This window comes from Triturus cristatus, chromosome 2_1 (assembly GCF_964204655.1).
Source record: "Triturus cristatus chromosome 2_1, aTriCri1.1, whole genome shotgun sequence".
Taxonomy (NCBI): Eukaryota; Metazoa; Chordata; class Amphibia; order Caudata; family Salamandridae; genus Triturus; species Triturus cristatus.
This window is the reverse complement of record NC_140581.1, coordinates 38,665,285-38,678,491: the sequence shown is the minus strand read 5'-3', so window position 1 is coordinate 38,678,491 and position 13,207 is coordinate 38,665,285.

The window sequence follows — 13,207 nt, the reverse complement described above, 5'->3', positions numbered from 1 at the left end:
GTGGTAAGCCTGACTGTTCTGAGCCAAGCTACCCAAGGATGAACGCAGGTTATACAGTGTACATAATCACCCATCCCTGACGGGACAGGTAGGTTCTGTCAGGCTGGGGGATTGTCCCAGCCAACCAGAAAGTGCTAGTTCCAACATGCGCCCACACCTGGAGCACTCTCTGGGAACTATGCAGGGATCAGACAAACATTTGGGGGCACGGGGCTCCATCCAGGACACAGAAGCCCTCAACACGTGCTTTCTGTAGGTAGTGAGCAGCGCTCACCGCATGCTGATTTTGTAGGTTCTGAAGTAAAGAGTGCTCAACCACAGCTCCTCAAGTAACCCACTGCTGCCATACTACTAAGAGGTAGAGTCCCACTGCAGACGGCAGACGGCTTACAGGCTTTTTTGGCCCTGAGATTGCAAGAACAGGGGGGAGGGCAACAAGAGTTCCTTGGAGATCACTTGGGGGCACATAGAGAGTAGCAGACAGGCAGGCCAGGCCAAAAGCCCAATTGCAGAGTAGCAGTCCCTCCAACAGCCCAGCAGGTAGCAGGCCAGCACAGCAGAGCAAGTAGTCCAATTGGCGGTTCCTCCTGACAGCACAGAAGTCCTCTGGCCATGTGCAGTTTGTAGAGCTAGCAGCGTCTGGTTCCAAGTCGTACTTAGTGTCTAAAAACAGTAGTAACCTCACCACAAACCCTATTAGCCCGTAGAGTGCACATTATAACACTGTTTAGCTGCCTTCTTGTCTCCCTCTAATTCTCTTCTCTCTATCTTGCAGTCCGTTCTCCTGGGTTCCCTTCCTGTATTAGAACCTGATTGCGTCATCCCCCAGAGGTTCTGAGTCGTCTCATCGCTCCCTAGGGGTACTCTTCAGTCTCCTGTTGCTCTATGTGCGGTAGCTGGGTGTACCCTAGGGGAGAGTTGGGCTCCTGTCATCGCTCCTGAGGATTGGCGTTAGTAACGATACACCTGGTCTTGACACTGAAGCCATATAGAACTGGGAGATGTTACCAAGAAACTGTAATGTTGTAAAAATTGCAATGTGTACTGCTAACTAACACGAAATAGGATGGCTACGCCCCACCTTGAAGATATACTTAGGACATGGAGTGTTTAGATGCTACACTAAACTCTGTAATACCCTATTTGGAAGAGACTGTAAATGATTTATGTCAAAACATTAATGTTGCTAACTGTATAGCAAAATGCAGATAAAAATATGTTTAAAAAAAAAGATGGCAGAGAGTTAGGACGTGTGATTGTCCCTCCGGCGCCGCCACTCTTTTGCCTTGTTCTAGCGCCCATCCCCGGCTCTACAGGGTGCTGTAAAGGTGTGGTGGTCATCCGTAAGAGGCGTGCATACCTGTATGCGGAATCTCCAGCGGCGCTGCTGACCGCGGCCGGTATCAGACTCGCGGCGTGCAGCTCAGGAGGGGCCGCAGCCAGACGGAGCGCCATCGCGGAGTGTCGGGCAGTGGAGAACCACGGAGCTGCGGGCGTGGCCTGCGGGAGAGCATTGTGTGGTCTCCGGGTTCCGTGGTGGGATACGGACGACGGAGCTGAACTGCGGCGACGGTGGGCTGTGTATCGGAGGCCAGACGGCTGAGTGGCATGGGTGCCACCATCTTGAGGGACGCGCCATTTCGGGCAGGCTCTGCAGTGCCGTAATGGCCGGCGGCAGCTGAGGTCATCCGAAGGAGTTCTGGCCTGACACAGGAGTAGAGGTGAGATCCAGCTGCTGGAGCGAGGAATACAAAAATGTTGTATACCCACCCCAATTTGCATGTTTATACTAATTAGATGAATTGATTAATTATAATTGAACTAATCGATTGAAGTGAAGTTTATTAATAAATCTTATTAATACTGAAATACACGTGGGATTGCATTTGCATGGCTTAATTAATATGTAAACTAAATTCTGTACGCATACTAATGATAGAAAATTAGAATATTGTATGATATATGTTGCTTTTGTGATGTATATGTGATTTGTGCTTTATTCAGTAAGTATAAATCGCTTGAGTGTTGCTTTCTGCTAGATAAATACACACACATATGGGTATTAGCGAGGGAATAACATTTTATTAGCTATTTCTATGTATTAATTACGTTTTGTGTTTCTTTTGCTTAAGTTGACCATTTGGACCTGCCACAAAATGGCTGCCTCCTGCACCTGATTTGACAGACGACGCTACACGAGGTTTTGGGTGAAGTGCGCCTGCACCAACACAAGTTACAGTGGCCTCTTCGTGACCCTAACCAGACTGTACCCACCAAGGTCGCCCCGGGAAGCAAGCCAGCTTCTCTGAAGAACAATAAGATGCCTCTTGATACCGGAATAAGCGGGAGTCATGACCTAAGAGACATTATTTCGTGAGAACCCTGTCGGATGATCTCTGATTGACCAATCAGCGAAGTCGGAAACCAAAATTTGTTACTTTTGACAATGATTTTACTATAAATTATGGTAGAATAGAGAGGTTGGAAGCGCTTTTCATTTTCCTGATGGTATGCTGACGGAGAGTACGGTGACGCTGTAGGACAGTTGTTTCCCTGAATCTTTGACGGACTGAATTAATGCCCAATTTCCTGATGAACTGAATTTACTAAATTTGATGGGCATAGATTGACGAGACTACTGGATTTGACTTAGAGGACGACAATTAGCCAGAATAGGTAAATATGATGATTGGCGGCTTGAATAAACTAACGATTTAATTTGCATTATTTAGATAAAGATTGAATTGATTAATTACCAAAATGAGTTGGGTTGTTTATTCATAGAAAATGTTTTGATTTTAAAGTGAAAAGAGAATTAGAAATTGCCTAAACCAGCAACTAGCAGATCCACCGCCAAAATTATGAGAGGAATACCAAAAGCGGAATTTAGGGCCTAATGAGTTACGGAAAGTAATGTAGATGTGTTTCTCATTGGAGTAAAGAGGTATTTCCTTTCATATTAGCGTTTGGAAGATAATCGCCTCCTGGAAACACAGATTGATGGTGAGTGAATGTTGGTGTTATGGGCCCCACCAGAGAATGTATTGAATGTGTGTGTTTATGATATCATTGGTCTGTGACGGACGAAAGGATTTTGCATTCCACGCTGCAGCAGTTTTTCTGGTAGCAGTATGATGGTTTGTTATTGTTTGGTTTGATGATTATTGCTTGTACATAGCTTATTGATTGTTGGTTATTGATTGATATTGATTTATGTACTAACACTCTATGATGAGTCGCGTCGAGTTGTCGTTAGCACGGCTTCTGGGATGTAGGAAGTCGGAAGTTTGTAACAGTTCCGTAGTAGAGCAGAGGTAAGCGCTGCTCTCTGGAAAGACAGAATTGTTGTTACCCTGTAGGTACACAGGGAAAATGTGTAATGATTGAAGTTGCACGACGCATTGTCTGGGTTCGATTTGGTAGCATCGTTGTGTGTTACCATTAGAGACATTTTCTGGGTGAGAGAAGTGTGTATGATAGCGATGGTTACCTGTGAAATTCTGGTCTTAGGTACCAGGGATCCAACTGGCAATCCGATAACGCTTATCACTGGAAAGGTAATAGGTATTCTCTGAGCTTGTTAGAAGGACAAAGTAGAGGGAAGCGCTGCTTTGTTAACGAATGTCATAATTCTGTAGTAGGACAGACTGTTCGCTGTTCTCGGGAAAGACAGGATTCTGTGGGAATGTACTAAAATTTCCATATGACAGTGTGTGAATGAAAAGGCATTCTGATTAATTGCGAAACTCTGGTTTTATTTCTCAGGAGCATTGAGTCTCCAACTAGTGTCTTAAATCTAGAGAAGCGGTTGGTTGATGCTTGCTAGAAGGGTAAGGTAGAGGGATGTGCTACTTTATCAACGAAAGTAACGATTCCGTAGTAGGGCAGAGGTAAGCGCTGCTCTCGGGAAAGACGGAATTCTCGTGAGAAAGGTCTTTTGCTATTCCTTGGTTAGCGGAGCAGACAATGGAGATGTTTTTATGTTGTTACTAACAGAAGTGTAGCAATTGAAACAAAAAACGTACTGAGCGGTTTTGTGAAGGAGGGGTAGACAGGAGCAGGAGCTGCCGCAGTGGCTGCTGACGTCAGAACGACTGCGCTGGGATTGGACAATCGGGCAGAACTGTAAAATTCTCTGGATTGGTGCGTCAGTGTATGCCGCGCTAGGTGTGGAGAAATACAGGGTGACGTAGACGCTCCATATTGGTGCGTTAGTGCGAGTCGCGCTGTGATTTGAGGATTGTGACAGTGACGTAGACGCACTGGATTGGTGCATTAGTGTGAGTCGCGCTGTGATTAGACAGAATAACGGTACAGTTGTAAAGAGAGAGTAACGACACACGAAAGACAGGGAAAATGTATTACGATCCACCAGAAAAAGAGAAAAAATCTTGGTTTGGAAAGATTAAAAGGTGGTTTAAAAAGGACAAACCGATTATGACAAGGGAAGGACAGTTACTTCCTCCACCTAAAACCCCTGCATCCTTTATGGTTGCGAAATACGGATATCATACTTGTATTTGGTTAGATAATTGGGTAAAATATACGAGGGATGACGGAGTCCTCGCTTTTCCAGAACATGGTTCATTTAATTTGGCTGTTTTAAGAAATTTGAGAGAGAAAATGATGAAATTAGAACCAAGACCTAGACCGACACAGTTTGAGGCTTTGACGGAATGGGAAGACAAAATGCATGACCGGTGAAAAGACCTCGCGGAACCCGCTGGCGCGGGTCCCGCATCGCCGCAAGTCCTGCCTGGTGATTTCTCGTTGGTTTCCTCGCCTGTCACCACCTAAGGAGGGGGTCGTCTGTATCCCTGCTGCGCCTGGAGGCGCCACCGCGGGTCAAAGGAACTACACGGGACTCCGTATCCCAGGAGTCCGTGTGGAGCTGCACCTGTGCTTCGTCCCGCCCACCAGCCCCTGACCGGTGAAAAACGCCCTACTTAACCAATAGCGCCATCCGCTACGCGGTACGCGAGCGGGACGCGCCGGACGAAGCCCGGACAAAGGGCGGACAGTCTGTGACAGTCCGGGACTGTCTGAGGCTGGGCTGGGCCATACCCCTTACAATTGTGTTCGGGATCACTAGGGCCGCGAAGCCATCTACACTGGTAAATTTGAAAATTCTGGTATTTTGCACAGTACTGTTACCAAACTAGTGATCAACCCGTTGGTATCGAGAGTTGTAATTCTGTGATTGCTTTTAAAAATGTCCACAAGCCAGAAGGATCTAAGTGTTTCGGGGATTGGACCTCTCGATAATTACCTTGTGAAAAAGATCAATAAAATCAATAGCGATCGAAGGGCTTCTTTGGGGATGGATAGCCCCCAAGATAGTCTCCTAAACCCCTCTAATGCAGTGATGGGTACGACGGTCGAAGGTACTTGTGACCCCCCCCCCCTGTCAACGCAACGGTTAAGGCCTCTGTTCAGGTTCATATGGATCCTTTGGCCTCAGACTCAAATATGGCGGGTGAAGATATTGACGAGGTTTTTCCTGTTTCAAGACCCGTCAGGAATTGTAGAAAGCAACAATGTAAAAAGGGGGGGGCTTATACAAAGGATAAAAAAAGGGTCGAGACTCTGGAAAATGTACAGATTGATTTAGACGAGCCTCTAAACAGCAGCTGTGTTGCAAAGACCCTATTACCCCCTGACCAACTCTCTCTATTACTCAGCTCCTTTGAGGTTTTACTTGACACTAAATTGGAACTACTAATGCAACCTCTAGTACAGAAATTAGACAAGGTCGCTGATGAGGTTAAGAGGTTGGGTGGATTATTATCAAATCATTCTAACTGGGTAGACTATAATAAAAGGAAGACCCAGAGTGTAGTTGGACAAATGAACACAGATAGAGCTGAATTTCAACAGTCACCATCTCAGCCCTCCAATACCAACGATATAGTTACGCCAACTTTCCCAGTGATCACTTTAGCCCCAAAACCAGTAATCCCCGTAGTAAAGGAGTCGGTCCTGGTGCATAAAGATGAGGTGGAAATGAAAAGAAGAACTATAAATCTACCTCCGGCATGTTCCCCTTATGTCGTGATTCTAACCAATGTACCACCCCAGGACAGGCATTTAGTCCCTTTGCAAAAGGAATCGCATGACTCCCTCAAGCAAAAAGCAGTCTCGTGGTTACATAGGAAGTGTGGGTTCCCTCTTAATTTTGCTAATGATATCCTAAGTACTCGAAGAGTAAATTGGATCGGGCCTTCCATAAAAACATCTATTGGTGAGTGTGTCATAGTTAATTTTAGACACACTCAACATGCGGCTACTGTCCTACTGAGGGCTGCATCCTTGCCACAAGACGTAAATAACATCCAGGCGCGTCCTCTGGGCTTTTTTTACCCCCACCCCCCATCTAGAGATAGCTTTCACCTGATAAACCGGAGGAACCACTTTCCAGTGACAGAATTGGCTCAGTTTCCCCTTCAGGGTGCAGGTGTTGACTATCAGTCCATGGGTGGGTTTCATATCCCTACGCGTAATCGATTTGAGGCACTCTCTCTATTGGATACGTGTGATTGACAGGAGGTGGGTAGTTGTGGGGGGAATGCGTTATCCCCCGTTCAGGACTCTAATGAGGATAAACAACCTCTAGAACCCCCCGTAAGTACTAATGTAAATCACTTGATTGCTGACAACTGCAAGGGGGTTTCTATTAAATTGTTAACGTGGAACATTGCCGGCTTACGCTCCAAGAGAGACAACACATCCTGGTTATCTATTTTGAAAGATTATGACATTCTGGCTTTCCAAGAGACCTGGGAAATTGATTGTGACTTTTGGTTAGACGGTTATACGTCCTTTTTTGTGCCAGCTTTAAAATCACCATCTGGAAGGGCTATAGGGGGTTTAATGATTTTGCTTTCGGTGACACTAAATGGATCTGTTAGCAGGATAACCTGCCAAAGTAACAACTTCCTAATTTTGGAATTTAAACTTACCAATAATACGAAATTGCTAATGGTAAATTGTTATAATTCTCAGCAAGGTGATTCGCCGAATGCTCATTTGCTATGGCTGACGGACTTTTTAAAAACTTATAATTTGAAGCAAACCACTTTTTGCCATATTATATTGTTAGGTGATTTTAATGTACACTTATGTAGTCATGACTGTTGCCTAAATGATATTGATGGTCCAGATCTAACATCCCCCCAACATTTTGAGCACTCAAGTAAGGGGGAAGCACTGGAACAACTTTTATCCGTAAATCAATTGTATGATCCAGGCTTCTATGATCTAAATTCACGGGTTCCCACATTTACAGGAAGGGACAGTAACACAATAATTGACTACATATTTCTTTCTTCTGGTCTTTTAAAATATGTATGTTTTTATAATGCTATAGAGTCTTTATTTAGCGATCATAATCCAGTGGTAATTGAATTGTTGGATGGTTTTTCCTTCCTAAACATCTCAACCCCACATTTGACGGATATTGAAGTTAAGGCAAAGGACCAGGGGAGGAGGCTAAACTGGTCTAAGGTAATTCCGGTGGAGTTTTTTGAATTAATTAGGCTAAAGGCGGCCCTGGATCTGGAAATCTGTGGCGACCAACATTCAACGGGGAAGAAAGTTATTTCCTCGTTTGAAGCTATTTGCACTATAGTGGCCAAGGACCTGACTAGCAAAAGTAGACCAGCACCTAAGAATGTAGCTACTGGCTGGTTTGACCATAACTGTAGCAAAGCCCATAAGAATCTTAAAAAGGCGCTTCTGGCCTACCCGAGGAATAAAACCCAGGTATCGCAGTTAAGAAGTAATTACAAAAAAGCACTGCTGGCCCGGAAAAAAGAAATTAAACAAAACGCCTGGGCCGATCTTATGGACAAAGCCACCTTAAAAGACAGTGCGAAATTCTGGTCAATTATTAATACTCCTCTCTTTTCCAACGTTAATAATAATGTGTTGGAAACTAATATTGCAGAGGAGGACTGGTTGAGTCATTTTAAAAATATATATGGTAGCCACCTCGATCTAGAAACTTTTTCTGGGCAAGCCTCGGTCTCCTCCCTGTCTCCAGTTAAGTTTCACATAGGAGAGGTTACTAAAGCAATTGAAGACTCGGCTGGAAAGAAGGCTCCTGGCCCTGACGGGGTTCCCACCGATTTGTACAAGGCCAATCCGGTGTTCTGGGCCAACATATTGACTAATGTATTTAACACCTCGGCATGCGTGGGTTTTCCTAAATCCTGGTCTCGCTCTACTATAATCCCGGTATTCAAGAAAGGTCAACGAGCTGACCCCAGATGCTACAGGCCCATATCCCTGATAGATTCCTCTGTAAAAATCTTGGGGAAGGTTGTACTAGCTCGGATTACGAACTGGGCTTCTGATAATAACATTCTGGCAGATGTACAATATGGGTTTAGAGCCGGTCGGAGCACGGAGGATCAATGTTTGAACCTCCTCTTAACAATAGCTAAATACACCGGGGCGACTGGGGGGTCCATCTATCTGGGATTCATGGACTTGTCCACGGCTTTTGATCTTGTTAACAGGTCAAAGCTGTGGTCAATGCTCCTTGAGATGGGACTCGACCCACCCCTCGTGTATTTTCTCTCAGAGCTCCATAAAGATCTGAATGCCTCGATAAGGATGACGACCGAAGGAAAGTGTACGTCCAGCTTTAAGTCTAGTAGAGGGGTGCGTCAGGGATGCATCTTAGCTCCCATGCTGTTTTCCCTATACATAAATGCCTTGGAGCTAGACTTGCTGACGGCAACACAGGATGTTCCGCGTATGGGAGGTACCCCGATTCCGGTCCTCCTTTACGCGGATGATGCTGTCTTGTTGGCCAGGACCCCCCTGGCTTTGCAACGATTGCTGGACTCATTTGGGGATTTCATGCATAGCTTGGACTTGGTGGTTAATAACGGCAAATCCCATGTTATGTCGTTAGGACAAGCAAAAAATAAAGTAAAGCCTTTTTTTTGTAGGGGAGCTGTAATCTCAAGAGTGAAGCTTTTCACTTACTTGGGAGTTGTCTTTGATGACAAAGGCTCATGGGCCCCCCAGCTCTCCATTAAGGTAAACTCCGTGAGAAATTCTTCTGCGGCAGTACTCGGCTTTGCTAAAAGGCTGGGAGGAAAGCCGATAGAGGCAATACTAACTATCTATAAAGCCAAAACTATTTCTATTGCAAGATACGGGGCGTCAATCTGGGGTTATATTAAACATGATGTGATCCAAACGGAGGAAAACAAATTCTTGCGCTCCCTCCTTGGCCTCCCCCAATCAACCGCTTCTTACTCAGTCCACTTGGAACTTGGGATTGGCTATATAGCAGACATGATCAAATTAGCCCCTCTGCTGCTATGGATTAAAATATGGCTAAACCCAAACCTTACTCTAAATCAAAAAATTTTAAAGGACTGTACTCGACTTGACAACATGAACAAAATTCCTTGGTTGTCTAATATAGAGTCGTTATCTGCCTACATTGCGAGACCAGAAATCTTTTTAAACCCTGAAACTCTATGTAAGGCAGATCTTGAGTGGGTAAAAACCAATTTTAGGAAACTCAGGGAGGCCAAGCGTGAGGAAGATGAACTTCATAAATCCTCCGTAAGGGAACATGTCCTGCTATCCCAGTCCTCAGGGTTGTCACCATATCTTTCAATAGTATCCAACCCGTTTCATAGATGGTTGTTGACCAAATTGCGGTTCAAACAGCTACATTTAGTTCTCTGGGATGTGGTTGGTTGGCATAGATTAGAAGATGTTGCCCCTTGTAAGTGTGACGATCTTTCGCCCCAAGACACTACGCACTTTATGCTTTTTTGTCCGTTTTTCAAATCCGCCAGGAAAAAGTTTATCATTCCTTTGTTAAAAAGTAGGAATTTTACTCAGTATAAGCCAGCTTTACTGTTTTTAAGCCTGCTTGAATGTCCATTAACTATGTTTTGTGTTGCTAGTTTTTTAGTAGCCGCTGTTAGAGATAGAAGGGCTAGACTAAAACTATCACAAGACGTGGATCTCATCCAACACTAGGAAACTATTTCTGCTTTAAGTAACCAAGTTGATTATGGTCGATGATGAAACTTTATGGAAATATTTTTAACTGTATAATTGTGATTTGTGTAATTTTATATATATATCTGTTTTAGCATACTTTTATGATTTTAACAAATCGAATAAAGTGGTTTTGACTTGACTTGACTTGGCATGAACGAGAGAGACAAAGAAATGGTAGAGGATATAGGTACCTGTTTGGTAGATCATACGGGCATGAAACGCATGATGATCGAATGAGAAGATGGCGGAATGCAAGTATGACTGAGGGTTTGTTTCCCGTAAGAACTGCAGGAGAGAATGAAGGATGGAGTGTGTAGAAAAAAGACATAATGTGGAGTCAAGAGGGTACGGAATGAATGAATCGGAAGATGATGTTCTTGATGACATGTTTTATAAAAATCCACCACCGTATCGACCAGAACCAGAAACATTAAAACCAAGTGCCCCAATGAAAGAAACATTGCAAATTATTAAGACAGAACCAATATCACCAGATTTAGAGAAGAGTAATTCCATTAGAGAAGCAGAAAGAAGATCATAAAATAGAACAAATTGTGAAAATTCAGCAGATTTGGCAAAAACTACATTAGAATTGACAGAGAAGATAAGGGAATTGACTAAAAATCTAGAAGCTGTAACAGTTCCAGTGACAATAGGTCCAGTAATGCCCATTTTTGAAAAACAAAAAGATAGCGAACATTGCTTAACAGTTCCTTATACAAGCCATAAACAGGTTGAACAGCCACAACTGAGCCAAAATGAGAATCCATGGAGACAGACGATAAGTATGATTGAACCAAGTATTTCAAACAATCCATTTATAAGTCAGAGTTTTCCCGAAAGGAGTAGCATGACAGTAGAATCATTATTAGAACCACAAAAGCTTTCAGAACAAGGTAGTATAGAGAAACCAGTTGGACCATCTACAGAAGAACTAAGCGAGTGGTTAAGAAGCTTGCAGAGGAAAGACAAAGAATCCCAATCAATTGATGTAGCCAAGTTACGAATGGTATTGGAAGAATTAATAGTAGGGACTATCCCCACAGAGAAATTGAAAAATTACCAGGATGAGGAATTACTATTTTTGTGCAAAAGTGTGACATGGAGAGCGAAAAACCTACATGAGAGGTTAGAAGAAGTAGCAAATGAAATGGGAATAGACATTGAGAAGGTAAAAGCTTTGCAAAAACCATATCGAATTAATTTCACTGAAAAGGATATTGAAAATCTGAACACTACAGGACGGATAGGTCAAATTAAGGACATAATAATTTTATTGAGAAAATGGGGAGATGTGGATAAATGGAGAAGCAGGTGGTATAGAAAACGTGATGATGCCTCAGAAAAGACATTTTCAGCATTTCCTGTGAGAGAAAAAGAAAAGGTAGTTACAGAGTACCCTATGAGAGAGATTCCTGGAGGAGGATATGTGCATGTTCCATGGACAAGACAGGATATTTTGTCTTATACAAATGATTTCCCTCGACTGCGCGAGAAATCCGTCGAGTGGTACAGACAGGTAGACAGATTCGTAAAATTGTCTAAAGTATTATGGATTGATTTGAATAGTCTATTTGACATATTAGTACCAGCAGACTTATGGACAGAGTGTAAGTTGATGATCAACTGGCCAACTCAAGAATACCCTAGGGATCCTTCAAACAGGAGCTCCAGACCCAGAGGTAATGAAGAAATATGAACAGGTTATGGTATTTTTGAAAAACAAAGTACCCCCTAAAGAGACAGATTGGGTAAAAATTGACCGAAAACATCAAGAAAGTAAAGAGTCAGTACATGCATACTATGAAAGGCTAATACTAGCTTTTAAGCAGTTTAGCGGAGATGAGAATATGAGTGAAAAGGATTTGAGTCATTTTGTATACAGATTTGTATATGGCTTACGTCCAGAAATTGGTGAAATGATTAAACAGCATACTGTTGATTGGCAAAATAAGAAAATAGATGAAGTACTGAGACATGCTAAATATTTTAGTGATGAGATTGAGGCAAAACAGTGAAAACTGAAAGAAAAGGCTATGTGGGCACAGGTAAAAGTAGCAGAAAGACAGGAAGCTCAATTAGTGGAAGAAGCAAGTAACACAGGAACAAGGCAGAAATTTGGTCCTGGAAAAGGAAAAGGCAATATAGAAGAAGCTAAAAAGAAGTTCCCATGCCATAATTGTGGTAGGATAGGGCATTGGAAATCCGAGTGAAAATTTCCTCCAAGTACTAATAATGAAAATCCATCATTGAACCCACAGGTACAGCATGAGGTGAGTGGTCAGCTGCAGCAACAGCAGCAGGTGGTTACCCCACAGAATCAGGTGCCAAAACCGCCTTTTCCACAGAGCAGAAACTCACAGAAGTATAGTAGTGAATCGGGATTCTACAATGAAGAACAGGTAAATAAGCTGCCACGTGCTAGCGCTGTTTCGCAGTATTGGCTGCAACGCAATGAAATTGACTTAGAAGAAAGCTATTGACGGTGCTGAAGGGAGGAAGGAGAGTGCGTACTTGGCGCAACTCTAGAAGTAGACCAGACAGGACCATTTGTAGATGGAAAAGTCAATGATGAAAATATTACTTTCCTAGTCGATACTGGTGCTACTCGATCAACTGTTAGATCAGCTGATGTTAAGAATCTTCCTCTCTCGGATGAAACGATCCAAGTAGTTGGGGTATCCAACAGACAGATTAAAACTTACCTTACAGAACCAGTGAAAGTTAGCATAGGGACATTTTCAGAAATGCACCGCTTTGTCGTGTGTGACACCAGTCCTGTGAATTTATTAGGTAGGGACCTGTTGTGCAAAATGAATTGCACTATATTCTGTACTCCAGATGGAATAGCATTTGAAACACCAGATGATGATATATTGTATAAAATGACCATAGCTAACAGAGAAAATGAGGTTACTGAAACTTATGCTGTATTTAACCCTGACGAATTACCTAAAGAATTAAAACAGTCTGTAAAAGCGGAAGTTTGGGATTTCACTGGAGAAGACGTAGGACTAATGAGAAATGTAGATCCAATAAAAATAACAGTAAAGGAAGGAGTAACATACCCAAATGTCCCGCAATATAAATTGACACCAGAAATAATTGAAGGAGGTAACTCCCGTAATAGAGAAAATGATCAGGCAAGGAATCTTGAGAGAAATAATGAGTA